We start from the raw sequence: 14,254 nt of genomic DNA on the forward strand, positions 1-14,254 counted from the left end.
GTTTCTCTAGGTGGTGTCCAGATTTGAAGGTCAGCTTGAAGAAAGCGGCATCTCCTGTCAGATCTGCAGTCAGGTCATTGATGGTAAATATGTTATGTCTCTCCCTGCACATGGCTGCTTCATCTCCCTCATAATCATGAATGATGAAGCCCATGATGTGAGCCCTTGTAACTTCCCAATGATAACAGCCTTCTTCAGTGCTTTAAGCTTTTCCCCCACATTTGTAATTTGTGTGCACCTGCAACGGCACTCTGTAATGCTTGGTGTCTCTTGGCTGGATGTTGTTGTTAATATAGAGCTTACTCACTTTTCCTTTTAAGTAGTAAAGGCCATTGAAGGTGGCCTTTAACTCTTCCATCATGTATTCTAATGCAGCGTCTTTCAGACACACTAAAAGTAAAATGTATTTATTTTATTTATTGTGCATTTTTAAGGTGCTTATACATCATGTACATTTTGTTACAAAGCGCCCACAGGCCAGAAGTGTGGGAGCATGGGAATGAAAATCAAATACAATAATGAAAGATAGAGGCGGCCCTACCAGGCCTTATGAGAATTCAAAACGTGCAAGTGCAGAGAGCGAACGGGATAAGCGAGTGTGGGGTAAGTGCTAGGTATACCAGGAGGCAAGTGCTAGGGAGTGAGCATCTGTAAGAGCCTAGGTGAGTGTGGTCAACTGCCAATAAATAAGTAAGTACAGGTCAGTGGTGAATAGACCAGTGGGTGCCATGGCTAGTGCTGGGAGCGGATGGAGGCTGAAGGAGATTGGGTCTGGGAGGCCAGGACCCAAGAGGACACATAAGGGCCTTGGACACCAATCTCAGCAACTGAGGAGGGAGGAAGGGAAGGAGGAGGTGAAAAGGAAAATCTTGACAAGCTTACGGAATTGAGGAGATCCAGCTCAAGACGAAGATGAAGGGGGAGGCTGTTCCATAGGAGGGAGCCTGCTGAGGAAAGAGATCAGCCACCCGTTCACTGTTTATTGAAGCGCTTGACACAAAGGAAGTTGGTGCCGGAGGAACGCAAAGATCTGGAGGCAGAGTATTTAGTGAGAGTAAGTTGTAGATAGCATGGTCACCGGCCCCGGACTGCCTTATGGGTGATGCAGAGGGATTTGAATTTGATTGTTGCAGCAACCAGGAGCCAATGGAGAGTTTTTAGGACTGGAGAGATGAGGTCCCTGGGCTTAAGGCAAAGAATGAGTCCCTCATTCCTATTCTGGATTAGCTGGAGGGGTCGTAGAGAAGAAGAGGGAAGATTAAGAAAAAGGCTATTGCAGTAGTCTAGCCTAGCGAGAACCAGTGCTCTTGAGACATTGAGCTTCTGGGTTGAAGTGAGAAAAGGAAGAATTCCTTTGCGGAGGTGGAGTTGAAAGTGGAACTTCTTGGCAAGGCCTTGAATGTGAGGGAGGAAGGAAAGTGATAAGTTGAAGAGGACTCCAAGGTTTCTGGCTTCAGATGAAGGAGAAGGAGGAGAGCCCATAAAGATGGCCAGAATGAGGGGAAGAAAGGGGGAGCAGAAGTCCCAATATGAAGGATCTCAGTCTTGCTGGCATTGAGGCAGAGATCATTGGAGGTACACCAAGACTGGATGGCAGATAGGCAGTCAGGAATGATGGAGGAAGTAAGGAGAGGGTTAGAGGGAAGTTTGAAGAAGAGTTTTGTGTCATCCGCGTAACACTGGAAGTTAGGGGAGAAGGTGGAAATGAGGTGTACAAGCGGAGCAGGATAGGTGTTAAAGAGCCAGGGAGAAAGGTTGGAGATAGAGGTGGGGAAGGAGAAAGAGCCCAGAATAACCTGGGATGGATGGTAATTGAGGAAGGTCAGCCAGTCCAGTGACCGCTCCGAGATACCAAGGGTATCGTTGGAGCCGTTTTATGAGGATGGAGTAGTTGACCATATCAAATGGAGAGGAAAGATCAAGTAGAATGAGAACAGCGGAAGAGTTAGTCAAGAGCTGCAAGCAGGTCCTGACGGGTGTTCAGAAGAGCTGTTTCCATGCTACTGGATGCTCGAAGTCCAGATTGATGGTCGTGGAGGCAACCAACAAGTTCTGCGAGCTGTGTCAGTTGGAGGAAGACAGACCAGCTTCTCCAGCAGTTTCCCAAGGAAGGGGTGATAGATATGGAGTGAAAGTTGGCTGGACAAGACAGGTCGGAAGAAGGTTTTTTTCAGGAGGGGCGCACAAGGGAGTGCTTGAGGGAGGAGGGAAAGAACCGGTAGCAAAATAGTGGTTGCAGAAATCAGCAAGTGCAGGGGCAAGAGAGACAATATTGTATTTAATGGTTCTGGAGGAGCAGGGGGAGACCTGTTTGGAGGAGACCTTCATGGAATGGACAATTCTGGTGACCTCATCAGATGTGATAGGAGAGAAAGTGGAGAGAAAGGCAGAGGGAGGATGGGGGGCCATAGGAGGCAGGGGGTGCGGGAGGGGCAGAGAGGGACGCACAGGTGCTCAGGATGTCCTGAGTTTTTGCAGTGAAGTGTGTGGCCAGTGCGTTGTAGAGGGCCTGAAGGGAGGAGGTGAGGAGGAGACTGTGGAAGGGTTGGCTAGATCCCTTGAGATTTTAAAGAGTTCAGCCGTGTTGTTAGGTGCACCAGTGATGCATTCCTGGATGAGAGCCCTTTTCTTGGTGTGGATGGAGTGTCTGTATGGCCTGAGGTCTGCCACTTCCGTTCCACAGCTCTGCACTTGCGTTTCAGGGCTGCAAGTTCAGAGATATACCAGGTGTTACGCTTGGAGGCATGTTTCAGGCAAATCTTCATGACTGGGGCTAGAATGTCAAGGGTATTAGTAATGGCAAGATGGAGGTTACTGAGAGCAGAGTCGGAGGTAGAGTCTGTAGTGGGGCGAGAGGGGGGGTGAAAGTAGATGGGAAGGCAGCAGCTGACACTCGTTTCATCTGATGGTTGTTCGTGCACTAGGTTGGCAGGGCTGGGGAGGTGTGGTCAGCAGGGGTGTTGCTAGGTCTGGAAAAGACCCGGGGCTACGCTAATGTCGGAACTGTCGGGACTGGGGGCTAGCTAGCCTTTTGGTTGTAGCTCCTGAGATTCCATGTGGTGCTACAACCAAAAAAACAGGGGCTATAGCCCCCTTAGCCACGCCTCTGGTTGTCAGAGGGCCGAGAGGACCCAGGTGAGAGGAGAGGAGGGAGTGGTCTGACCAGGAGAGTGGGGTGATCAGTGGGGAGGAGAGTGAAATATCAATGTGGATGAAGGCATCAAGAGTGCGTCCAGCCAAGTGGGTAGGTCCAGAAGGGAGAACAGAGAGGGAGAACAAGGTGCAGAGGTCACAGAAGAGAGTGAATGCCGTGATTGAGGATTCAAGGTGGATGTTGAAATCTCCCATGAGAAGGAGATTAGAGGTGGTAGGGAGGAGAGAGGAGGAGAAATCATCCCATTCAGAGAGCAATAGGGCGATGGAGCCAGGTGGCCTCTAGATAGTGGCAATTGTCAGGGAGGAGGTGGGATAGATGACCAGCTTGCAAACCAGGCTCTCAAAGGAAAAATAAGGCTGGGTGGGTATGAGGGAAGAAGGGACCCACTCAGGGAAGATCAGAGTAACCCCACTGCCAGCAGGGTTAGGGTGAGCTTGGAGATGATCTTATACCCATCAGGGAGAAGGAAGTCAAAAGCAGTGACTGAGCTGTCATTGAACCACATCTCTGTAAGAGCAAGGATATCGAGGTTAATGTCTTTAAGAAGGTGGCAGATGTCGGCAGAGTGTTTGATGGCAGAACGAGCATTAAGCGTGGCTAGATTCAAGATATCTCCACCTTTGAAGGTTTTCCGAGGAGGTATACAGAGGCGTGGTACACCAGTCAGAGGGGGAGGGTCAGATAGAGTGGAAGAAGAAGTAGCAGGTGTGGGAAGGAAGTTAATGAGGGATAGCAGGTGCCGATCAAAGAGGAGGAGGTTGGGTTGAGGATCCTTAACCAAGATAGTGCCATTGCGATAGACATTAATGTTAGACTTGGATGATGCGAAGCCCACCAAGAGGACTTCCAATCTGGCGCCACCATTAATGAGTGAGGATGTGAGAGGAGAGAGAGGAGAGATGAAATGAGGAGTCCATAGATCTAGAGAGGGGACAGAAAAGAGGATATCAGTGAAGATCTGTCTGGAAGTTGCTTTGACATAGGTCAGTGTTGATACGGTCACCTTGTTTGGCTGCCTTAAAACTGAGCTGCATGTCAGTTCCGGTTTGTATACTAATGTGCATCGATGACAGCCTTCTTCAGTGCTACCAGTTCTTCCGCCACCTTTATGTATGCCAGAAATTCCACTCTCAGATGCCTGGTGACTGTCGGCTGATGTTGTTCTCAATATAGGCCTTTACCACTTTGTTTTTGTATGCATTCAATGCGTTTGAATGTGTTCTGTAACGTCCATCTGGTCTTCTAATGCGCCTGTCCTTTCAGCTCCTTCTCTTCTAAAATTCTGTAAGGCTGGCATTTGCAGCCAGGTCTCTATTCAAATCCTGGATTTGCACCCTCTCTTTGTGGAGAGAAAAAATTTCTGGAAATGGCAGGACTCCAATGGAATGTGTATCCCCATCTCTTCTAGAATTCTGTGGGGCTCAGAAAACCCAGTGAGGCTCTTCTCATATCCTGAAAATCATTATTTCGGGAAACAAGGAGACCGGATGGAGTGACAGATGTTATAGCTGTTTTATCCTCACCTCTAAACCCTTATTCTGTCTGGATATATATATATGGTTCATAATTGCAAACACTTTAATGATAGGATGACAGTTGGGAAAAATGAAATGAGCACCAAGCCCACTGTGTATTATGTACTTTGTAATGCAAGCATGCAACCTTTTATAACAGCTATATTGTTCATAAATAAAGCTCTCTGGTCATTCTTAAGTACCCAGAATACTCTTTGATTTTAGGAAACTCAGCCAGGAACCTATCATTGGCGCTGTTTGTTGACTCCCCATTTCTTAAAGGGGTAATTCAAAAAAGTACAATGGGAATATAACAGACTGCTTATCTTGGAAAAATAACCTTCTATGTTAATGTTAATGTTAAAGGATATTTGTACCGTGCACTATAACCACCGCAGTGGTCCCCTTGCGCTCTGGCGGCTCTGAAAAAGGGGGGAAGAGGGGTGAGTTAGTGGAGATAAGCGGGGAAAGTGCAAGGGAGCAGTGATGTGTCGTTGGTAGCCTCAACCCGGTTAACACTGTTCGCTGGGCTTGCAGTGTTTTCCATTCGGTGGCCATCGTGTGCTGTTGTGTGAGTCTATGTGTGGTTTGTTTTATTGTTGCAGTGTAGTGAAGTTTGTGCGGTTTGATGTGTTATAGGGGTGTGTTTGTTTAGAGTTTGAGAGGTGTATGCAGAGGGGTGAAAATTGTTAGTGCATTGGTTAATTGGTATTGCTGTCTGAAAGCGAAGTGCTAAATTTCCACATTCCCTCCAGGTGTGGCACGTGAATATCTCTGCACCTCCCACCAAATACAGCACCAGCCGAGACCCACAATCTCTTCCACACATGATGCTTACCCGCATTCATAACTGTGTCCAAGTTCGGCCCCTGCCCACCTTTGTCAAACCTGTCTGTATGCGGGGCAAGCAAGGGTTTGTGGTTCCATCCAGAACTGGCTCTGATAGCATTCCCGATCCAGTCCATACGCGGCATCGGTCAACCAATGCTACTCCATCCAGATCTGGCAATGGTTGGCATCCACAGTCCTATCCAGCTGCTCATGCAGGCTACTGCTCATAGCCCCTTCGAAGCATGGCCCATGCCAGCACTCGCAACTACGTCCAGGCGCTGCACCTGCCATCATTCACAACTCCGTCTGGGCCCGGCGCATGCCATTGTCCACAACTCTGTTCAAGTCTGGCAACTGCTAACATTCACACAACTCTATCCAAGTATGGTAGCTGGTGGCATTCACAGAGAGGTGAGGTTGTTGGATGGAATTGGGCAGGGGTGCTAATTTATGTGTGCATCGGGGGGTGTTGTTTGTGTCCTGTTTGACCTAGCGTCGTCTCACTTGTTATTATACGAGTTCCCCTCAGTCGGTTCTGGGTGTCATCCTAGATTCAGTCATCTTGTTCTCTGTGTTTCCTGTTTGATTGTTTGGTTGCTTCAATTTGAATCTGCGGTGTTGAAGAGCCAGGTTTTTTGTAGTTTTCCGAATTGTAGGTGGTCTTTGGTGTTTGTTATTTCTTCCGGGATGTTGTTCCAGGTTTTTGCGGCTAGGTGGGAGAAGGAGGAGCCCCCTAGTTTTTTCTTGATGTATGGTTTTGGTTCCAAGCAGATTTCATTGCTTGATTTGAGGAGTCTTGTTGGCTTGTAGATTATTTTCTTTTGTAGGAATTCAGCTCCCTGTCCGTTGATTGCCATGTCTGTTATGCACAATGTTTTGAAAGTGATGCAATGTTTTACTGGGAGCCAATGTAGTATTTTCAGTGCTAGGGTGATGTGGTCTCTTCTGGATAGTTTGAGGAGGAGTCTGGCTGATGCATTTTGGATGTGTTGTAGTTTCTTCAGGAGATATTCTGGCACCCAGCGGTAGAGGCTGTTAGCGTAGTCAATTCTTGACATGATGAGGGCAATGATTGTGAGTGTTTTGTGGGCGAAGGAGAGGAAGGGTAAGATTCTTCTTGTTGTGTGAAGGAGGAGGAAGCATTTCTTGATTATTGCATTTATTTGTGGCTCTAAAGTTAGGGTGTTGTCCATCAGGACTCCAAGATGTTTTACTTCCTTATATGGTGTTGGCGCGGTTTCTATCAGAAAATGATGTGTATGGTTATTCTTGGTTTTTATTTGATTGTTATTTGTATTTGAATTTATTTGAAGAACAAGGATATCAATTCGATCAGAAATGACTTACAATAAACACATTGCCATATGGTGGAGGCATTCCTCCGAGAGGTGCCTGCTCAATAGCACAAAGATGAGAGCAGTTGGTGAGCCGGTTTATGCGGATGTGATCAAAGTGGACATAGACCAGGGACAAAAGGAAAAAGATCAAATAAACCCGTCTCTTACAATGGTAACATTAGTCTAGGTGGGTAAGTACTTTAAACTAAAGAGGAGTACTGTACAAATATATAAAAGGACCAAATTATGCGGTACTGGAGGGAGTTGTCAGTCAGGGAGTGAGGATGGGGGAACTCCCTCTTTGGCAAGTAGGTGAGGTTTAAGATGAGCTTTGAGGAGATCCATAGTCGGGCCTGCTTTGATTGTGATGGGCAGTGTGTTCCAATAAATCGGGGTGAATAGGGAGAAATAGTGGAAGCAATAGCAGGAATGAGGGGCATGAGATAGTGAAGTTGAGTGCAGAGGAGGAGGAGCGGCGAGACCTTGATGATGCAGAGGCAGAGATACAGTGTTCCCACTACTAAAGGGCAAGTCCATTGATAGCTTTGTAGACTAGGAGAAGGGAGTGGTTGTGCATGGAGAGACAACCAGAATGGTGTAGGTAGGTAGATGTGGGGAATGAACTAGGGAGTTTGTAGGGAGTGCAGGTAGCAAAGTTGAGGACTTTGTCTAGCGGGAGGTAGAAATAGAAGGGCAAGGAGCAGGCACACACAGTATTCCCGTTTGCTAAACACAAGGGTGTAGATTAGCATTTTAGTAGAGTGGTGAGTTAGACATTGACACATTTCCTGAATGTTGAGAAGTTTAAGCAGCAAAGGTGTTCAAAGCGATGACTTGTTGCAGCCGGGGGTCATTTCTAAAGGACTCCAAGTTTGTGAGCCTTGTGTGAGGGACCAAGAAGGTCAGGCAGGAGGGTGATAGGAGAGGGGAGTGGAGGGATGATGTTGGAAGCTGGGTCCAAGATGACATACATTTCTGATGAGTTTGGCATGAGGCAGCAGGGAGCCATCCAGTGACATATTGCATTGAGACAGTTGGTCATTTGTTCCGAGATGGCTTGAGTGACAGGAGGGAAAGGAGGACAAGATTTGAGTATCATGAGGAAAGAGGTGATAGTCAAAGCCTAAGGATAATGTCTTAGCTCAGTAAGACAAGTGTAACATTCCGATTAGGACTGCAAAATGTACTGGAATTAATCATTAGAAATTAGCCATCTAAAATGTTTATAAAGAACCAGTTTGTGAATTTAAATAATATCTTTTTTGTAATAGAATACCATTGAGTTCATTTTTAATATACAAATTCATCCAACTGATATATATAAAAATACATAAAACACAATACATCAGTTTACAATACTATTCATCTGAAAAATGAAGCAGTTCCAATCTTATTTTTCCTAATTCTCAAAACACTAATGTCCCAGTTCCCAACAGACACAAAGATCCTGACATTGCATGATATAAGACTAGGCAAATCACCATTGATTCAAATTTGAAGCTCTTAAAATTGCAAATAATTCTTTTTCACGCGGAAAGGAGTACCAGCCATACAATAATAGCTTAAAAATGTAATAACTTATGACCAAGAATACACACCATCATGTCCCTCGAAAATGCTCCTTCCTTCTCGGAAAATGTCAGAGAGAGCGAGGCGAGAGGGCTAGAGGAGAGAGCGAGAGAGATTGAGATAGAGAGAGCAAGGGAGTGAGAGAGAGAGCTAGATAGAGAGAGGGAGCTAGAGAGAGAGCGACAAAGAGAGGCATACATACAGTGAGACAGAGGGAGCTAGAGAGAGCTAGAGAGAGAGAGAGAGATAGAGAGCACGAGAGCGTGACAGCTAGGGAGAGCGAGAGAAAGAGAGCTAAAGAGACAGGGAGAGAGCTAGACAGAGAGCTAGAGACAGAGAGATACGAGTTAGAGAGCTCAAGAGAAGGACAGACAGATAGAGCTAAAGAGAAAGGGAGAGAGGTAGTGAGAGCTAGAGCTCAAAAGAGAGAGCTTGAGAAGGAGCGAGAGAGAGAGAGAGCTAATGAGACGGAGAGCTACATAGAAAGAGAGAGAGTTTAAGAGAGCGATTAAGAGACAGAGAGACAGGGAGAGCGAAAGAGCTAAAGAGGCAGCGAGAGAGCTAGAGAGAGAGTGACAGAGTATGCTAGATTATGACACGGATATGGTATGATTTGCTAAACAGCCAGTTTTGTATTAATACAGCAACACTTACAATTATTCACATTGCAATACATTGTTTGTACCATTCCAGGCACGTCTCCTTATCTAGTTTACCACTTTTCTATAGCCCTTTGCCCTGAGCCCGACCATGACGTTGGTTTTAATGATTTTCACGTCTCTTTTTTTCTAATTTCCTTGTTAGGAATGTGACGAAACATGGACCAAAGCAGCTTATAGTGAGCAGAGAGCACTGAGATGCTGCTTGTTTTTCCATCTGACCTGCCTGTGATTTGATTATTTCAATCGTTCATCTATAAAAGGTATGTGAAATTGGCAATCTAGTGAGCACATTTTTTGCAGAAGGAAAGTATACAGGTTTTATCAGACAAAACATGCAGGACGGACTGCTGTAATGTAATGTAAATAGATTTATTGAGTGCAATCAAGGCCAAAAGGTATCTGGGCGCTAATAGCCAAAAGCAAAAAAGAACCTAACGATCACAAAGCCTGCTCAAAACAAGAAAGTCTTTCCGGAATCAATTTAGTGTTGAAATCAATTAAAATAAAACCCAATTCTTCCAAAATCTTGGAACAAACATCAAGATATAACTTTGTGTGATTTTGTCTAAAATGTAGTTCATGTCTTCATATAAAGAATGTTTGACTAAATTTAAAAATGTATAAGTTAAATTTAAAAACCTCTTTTTGTTCTGCATGATATAGAATATAACCCTAATTTATATCTGATGAATGCCATTGGGACACAATTAGGTAGTATCAAAATACTGCTCCGCATTAGCGCTTCATAAAATTACAGCCTATCAAATATACATACGGGTGAGACCTCAATGCCATACAATAACTTTGGAATCACTCTACCCTCATAATATTTTATTAATGGAAGGATGGAGAATTTCCCTTATTTATTGTCAATACTTTTCATTTGTCTTCCTAAACTTTCTGCTTTGATTCTCAGGCGTTCCATGTTTTTTAAATTTAGCAGGCTTGCTAAAAATGGAAAATCCCAAATAAATGAGTCTGTCCATGCAAGTCACTTTTTCCTGATTTAAAAACCATGAATGATCGACTCTTATCTTCTTATATCATTTTTAGCATAGACAACAAAAGCATTAATGAAACCCTGTAAACCACGGCTAGTGCAGTCTAATAATATGACATTGTCTGCATATTCCATGCAACAATACTTGAATATCGCAATTTTAGGAGATGCAAATGCAACATGAATTATTTCCTCTTCTAAATCGGATATATATAGTTTGAAAAGGCATGGGGCTAAGAGACAACCTTGTCAACGTTCGGCGTCAGCTGAAATCTCTTTTGACAAGCATCCATGCCTATCCAACTTGACTTTAATGTAAGTGTTACTGTACAGTTTAACTATCCACTTCAAAAGTCGTTTAGGACTTCCCCATTTCACTAACTTATACCACAATAAATACTGGTTAACTGAATCAAATGCCATGGTTAAGTCTATCAATGCTACATAGCATCAAGGGCCTATAATTAGAAGGATCCTTTATGTCTCCGTTCTTATAAATTGGGAGCACATATGCAATTTGCCAAGATTTTGGAATGAATTGTGATAAAACAAGTGAGAAGTACAGAGTCATGATTTTGGCCCATAACTCAGGAGCAACTTTTAGCACCCTATTACTCATCCCATCCGTTCGAGGGGCTTTCGAGGGGCTGGCTCTCTTGGTGGCCAACAATATATGCTTGAATGTCATAATTTATCCAAGGTACTCAGAATCCTTGTCAAACCATGCAGAAGGATGTATAGTTGCCTCAGGCTTTCTATATATGGAAGCCAAGAGGCTTCTGAAATGTCATTTTGTTGTATATGAATTCCATAATGTAGGGGCCAAAGCCAAAAAAGAGCGCCCCGCTCGAATTTTGCACAAGTGCAGAACTTGCAGCAAATTTGCAGAGACTGAGCACAGGGGGCGAAGAGGCGTATATCGAGGATGTTTCGACTGAAAAAAAATATGTGCAGTGAGAGAAAAAGCCTGATGTGCAATGCACAGTGCCTTGAACTTTATGCAGCTTCCCACCGGAAGTCTAGCCAGTAAGAGCGAGGCGGAAGACTGTCTCGGAAGCATTCAGTGCCAATGGAGCTGCCAGATATTGCAGTATCTGGAGCCGTTGGATCGAAAAATCTGGTTCACCCAAATAGATGCCATTGCACGAAACTGCAAGGGAACAAAAGGGAGCACTTTCCTTAAAAGTCTCCGTTTAAAGAAACCCACATTACAGATCTCTGCGATCTGCCCCTCTCTAGAGCCAGAGGGGAGAAACTTGATACCTAAGCTCTTAACAGAGGGACTGGGGGTTGGACAGGGTCCCAGAGATTCAGATTCAGTTTTCCTGCTGTTTAGCCCTGACCACTTTGAGACATCCACTGATCAATCTCTGACAGGTAAGCTTTAGCTTAGAGGCGGGTTCTGATACCAGAGAATTCAGTCAAAAAATGAATTGTTTGTCATCGGCGTATGCATACAAACAAACACCAGACGAGGCAAGGAGATCGGCCAGCGACCCGAGATATAAATTGAAAAGTAGCGGGGATAAAGATGAACCCTGTGAGACACTGCACAAAGTAAGTGTGGGCGGGGGCATAGAAAGGAGGCAATGAGACAGTCTGCATACGGTCCGAAAGGAAAAAGAGAACCAAGTCAGGACGGCTACCACTTCCATACATGGTGCTTAGTCTAGATATCTGCACAAAGCCGACAAATCATAACACCATTGTGCCACCCATCGAACTCACCACTGGAAACCAAAACTAAAAAGGCAAAGATATAACTTACGCACATGCTTTCATGTTTGATTTTCAGAAGCCACAATATTTGTGAAGTTTTCTGTAACACTATAAATACTTTACGGATTAGGACCAAACTCATGGTGGGAATGCAGTGAAATCGACTTGAAACTACTGATGTCAAACAAGTATGTTTTCACAATGAGTTAAAAAAAAAAAAATAACAGCCCGAGCAGAGTAGGAAGATAGGTATGCTGTGGAACCTTGACCTATGACTAAACTTTCCCAGTTGGGGATGATATTCAACACTGGGGTTAAAAGGTAAATTGGCAATGTAGGAGAGACTGCGATAAAAATAGGACTTAGTATCACTTTGCATGAGTCATGTGAAGTGTGAAAGGTTTCTGGACGGCACCTTATGTGAATTTCTCTTGTAGGTAGAGGGTAAGTATTTCCTACTGAAAGTCACTTTCTAGTAGTGCGTGTCTTTTCGTTGTAACCTGGCAGTGGGTGGACACGCATGACGGTATATTTGACTTGCAGATCTGTTGCCCAATCCAGAGAATGTTTTGTAATTTTCCCAGTAACAGGAAGCGTTTTCTTTAACTCTTTTGTCATCCAAGTATCAGATATTTCAGTGTTTGCTTTAAAAGTGATTGCAATTTTATAAACTAAAGTGGATTTTTTAGAAGTCGGGGTTTTTCGAGACTGTTTTGAACTCCACTCTTTGAGGCCAACACGTACTCCTCAAAAAGCATAGCCATCCCCAAACATTTCACAACCATGTTCCAGAGAAATGCCAAGAGGTGTGGGATGAGAAGACAGATTAATTAAATTAGCATTTTACCAGGGTATTCAGTCCTTATTTTTGGATTGGATTATTTTCCGTAGGTTGGGAACAATAAAAACAATGTTTTTACAACAGTGCTAAAAAAATAAAAACGTTGCAAGCTGCAAAGACAGATCACTCCGTCCTCCAATTCTCCACATACACACAGCACACCATCTCTTAATATTTTGTTTAAATTGAGCTTGTATATCGCGCTTAATGCCCGAGACTGGCCTCTGAGCACTGCAGGACCAGGATTGAAACCCATAATGCTCTGCGCTGTTTTGCTCCCAAGACAAACACGTTGCACCTGAGCTATCCTCCCCTCTTACTCATTGAGAGTCCTTTCTCACTAACAATAGGTTAATGGCAAGTCAACATTTTGAGGCCTGATGACAGATAAGATTTGCTGCAAGCAAAAGTGGCTTTTTGGGAGATTGGGGGGTGGCTTGTTTCCTTTTGTACATATTAACACTTGTGGACTGTCTCTCCTCTAAATTTAAAGCTCTGCAACACACACCAAAGCAAGGTCAAACATTCATAGGACATCTATTTACATTAATTAAATCACCTATAGGTATTGTATGTGTGTGTTAGAGTGTATATAGTGCAAGCTTAGCTGTGAAACAACTGAGCGCTGTATAACGAATGGTTAGGATACATTATCTGGCTCCAATTACAATGAAAGAATATTAAGGGTATACGTAGAGATGTATACAGGTCTTGTGCACATAGTACAAACAAAAGGATTTATTAGACACAACACTAGAACGACAGTAAGGCTTAGAGAAACTGGTTCTTCAATAACAGTGCAGAAGGTCCAAGGAATAAAGAAACAAGAATAATTGAAGTTTGAAATATGGATTGTGGTCAAAATGTCTACTAGGTAATAGTCCATGTCAAGGTGAGCTCTCCTGACAGTTGTCCAAAGTCACTAGCAGTTCTCAAGTTTACAGTGTTTTAGTAAGCTCGCCTGGTGGCTGCTAACATACGATAACCCTTGAGGGCAAAGGTTGCAGGGCTAATATTACTCTATTTCTTCTCCGGCTGTCATGGGCCAATTTTCAGGATCTTGTCATTATGAGCACCTTAGCCAAGGGCAGTGCAACACCCAGAGGTTGATGAGCCCACCTGGCTCTATGCCTTCAGGAACCCCCTGGCCCTGCACCACACCAATCTGGTGTATGTTCTTTGGTTTTTGGGTGGGTTCCACCAGGGTCTGGTCTGCAATGTGGCTCCTAGCTGTGATGTCCTCTCTTTTTCTCCCTCTCTTACAGGGTCTCCAGATAGTGAACCCAACAATCCCTGGAAGCAGATCAAAAAAGTTCTCCCCTTCTTTAGTGCTTGTCTTTTGGCTACACCTATGCTTAGGCTCAGCTGTTTCCACTTCTCTGTGCGCACTCTTATCTGTCAGCCCTTTTGTCAAAGCAATGCCAGTTCTTTGCTTTTTACCTACCTTTCCACCCCCTTATCACGTCTTCCACCCTCTAATGAATTCAAACGTCTTCCTTATCTTGCTGTCTGCTACCCTCCTGTAGCTTCTCTGTCTCTCGACCAACAACCGCCTTCTCCTTTTTCATCCTTTGTCTATTTGTTTTATCTTTAACTTTCCCTTGTCCATTGCCTCCCAATTACC

At 44.3% G+C, this 14,254-nt stretch overlaps 1 protein-coding gene across 3 annotated transcripts in view; it reads left to right on the top strand.

The window, feature by feature from the left end:
- IL4R (interleukin 4 receptor) overlaps nt 1-14,254 on the top strand; it is a 318,820-nt gene that overhangs the window by 42,369 nt on the left and 262,197 nt on the right. For 2 of the 3 annotated variants that reach the window (XM_069647185.1, XM_069647186.1), the window contains exon 2: nt 9,213-9,330. The exons of the other annotated variant lie outside the window; for it this stretch is intronic. The gene's annotated coding sequence lies outside the window, so the exon portion shown is untranslated. The remainder of the gene's footprint in view (nt 1-9,212; nt 9,331-14,254) is intronic. 3 annotated transcript variants of the gene reach the window in all.

Source organism: Ambystoma mexicanum, chromosome 2q (assembly GCF_040938575.1).
Source record: "Ambystoma mexicanum isolate Mex_15411 chromosome 2q, UKY_AmexF1_1, whole genome shotgun sequence".
Lineage (NCBI taxonomy): Eukaryota > Metazoa > Chordata > Amphibia > Caudata > Ambystomatidae > Ambystoma > Ambystoma mexicanum.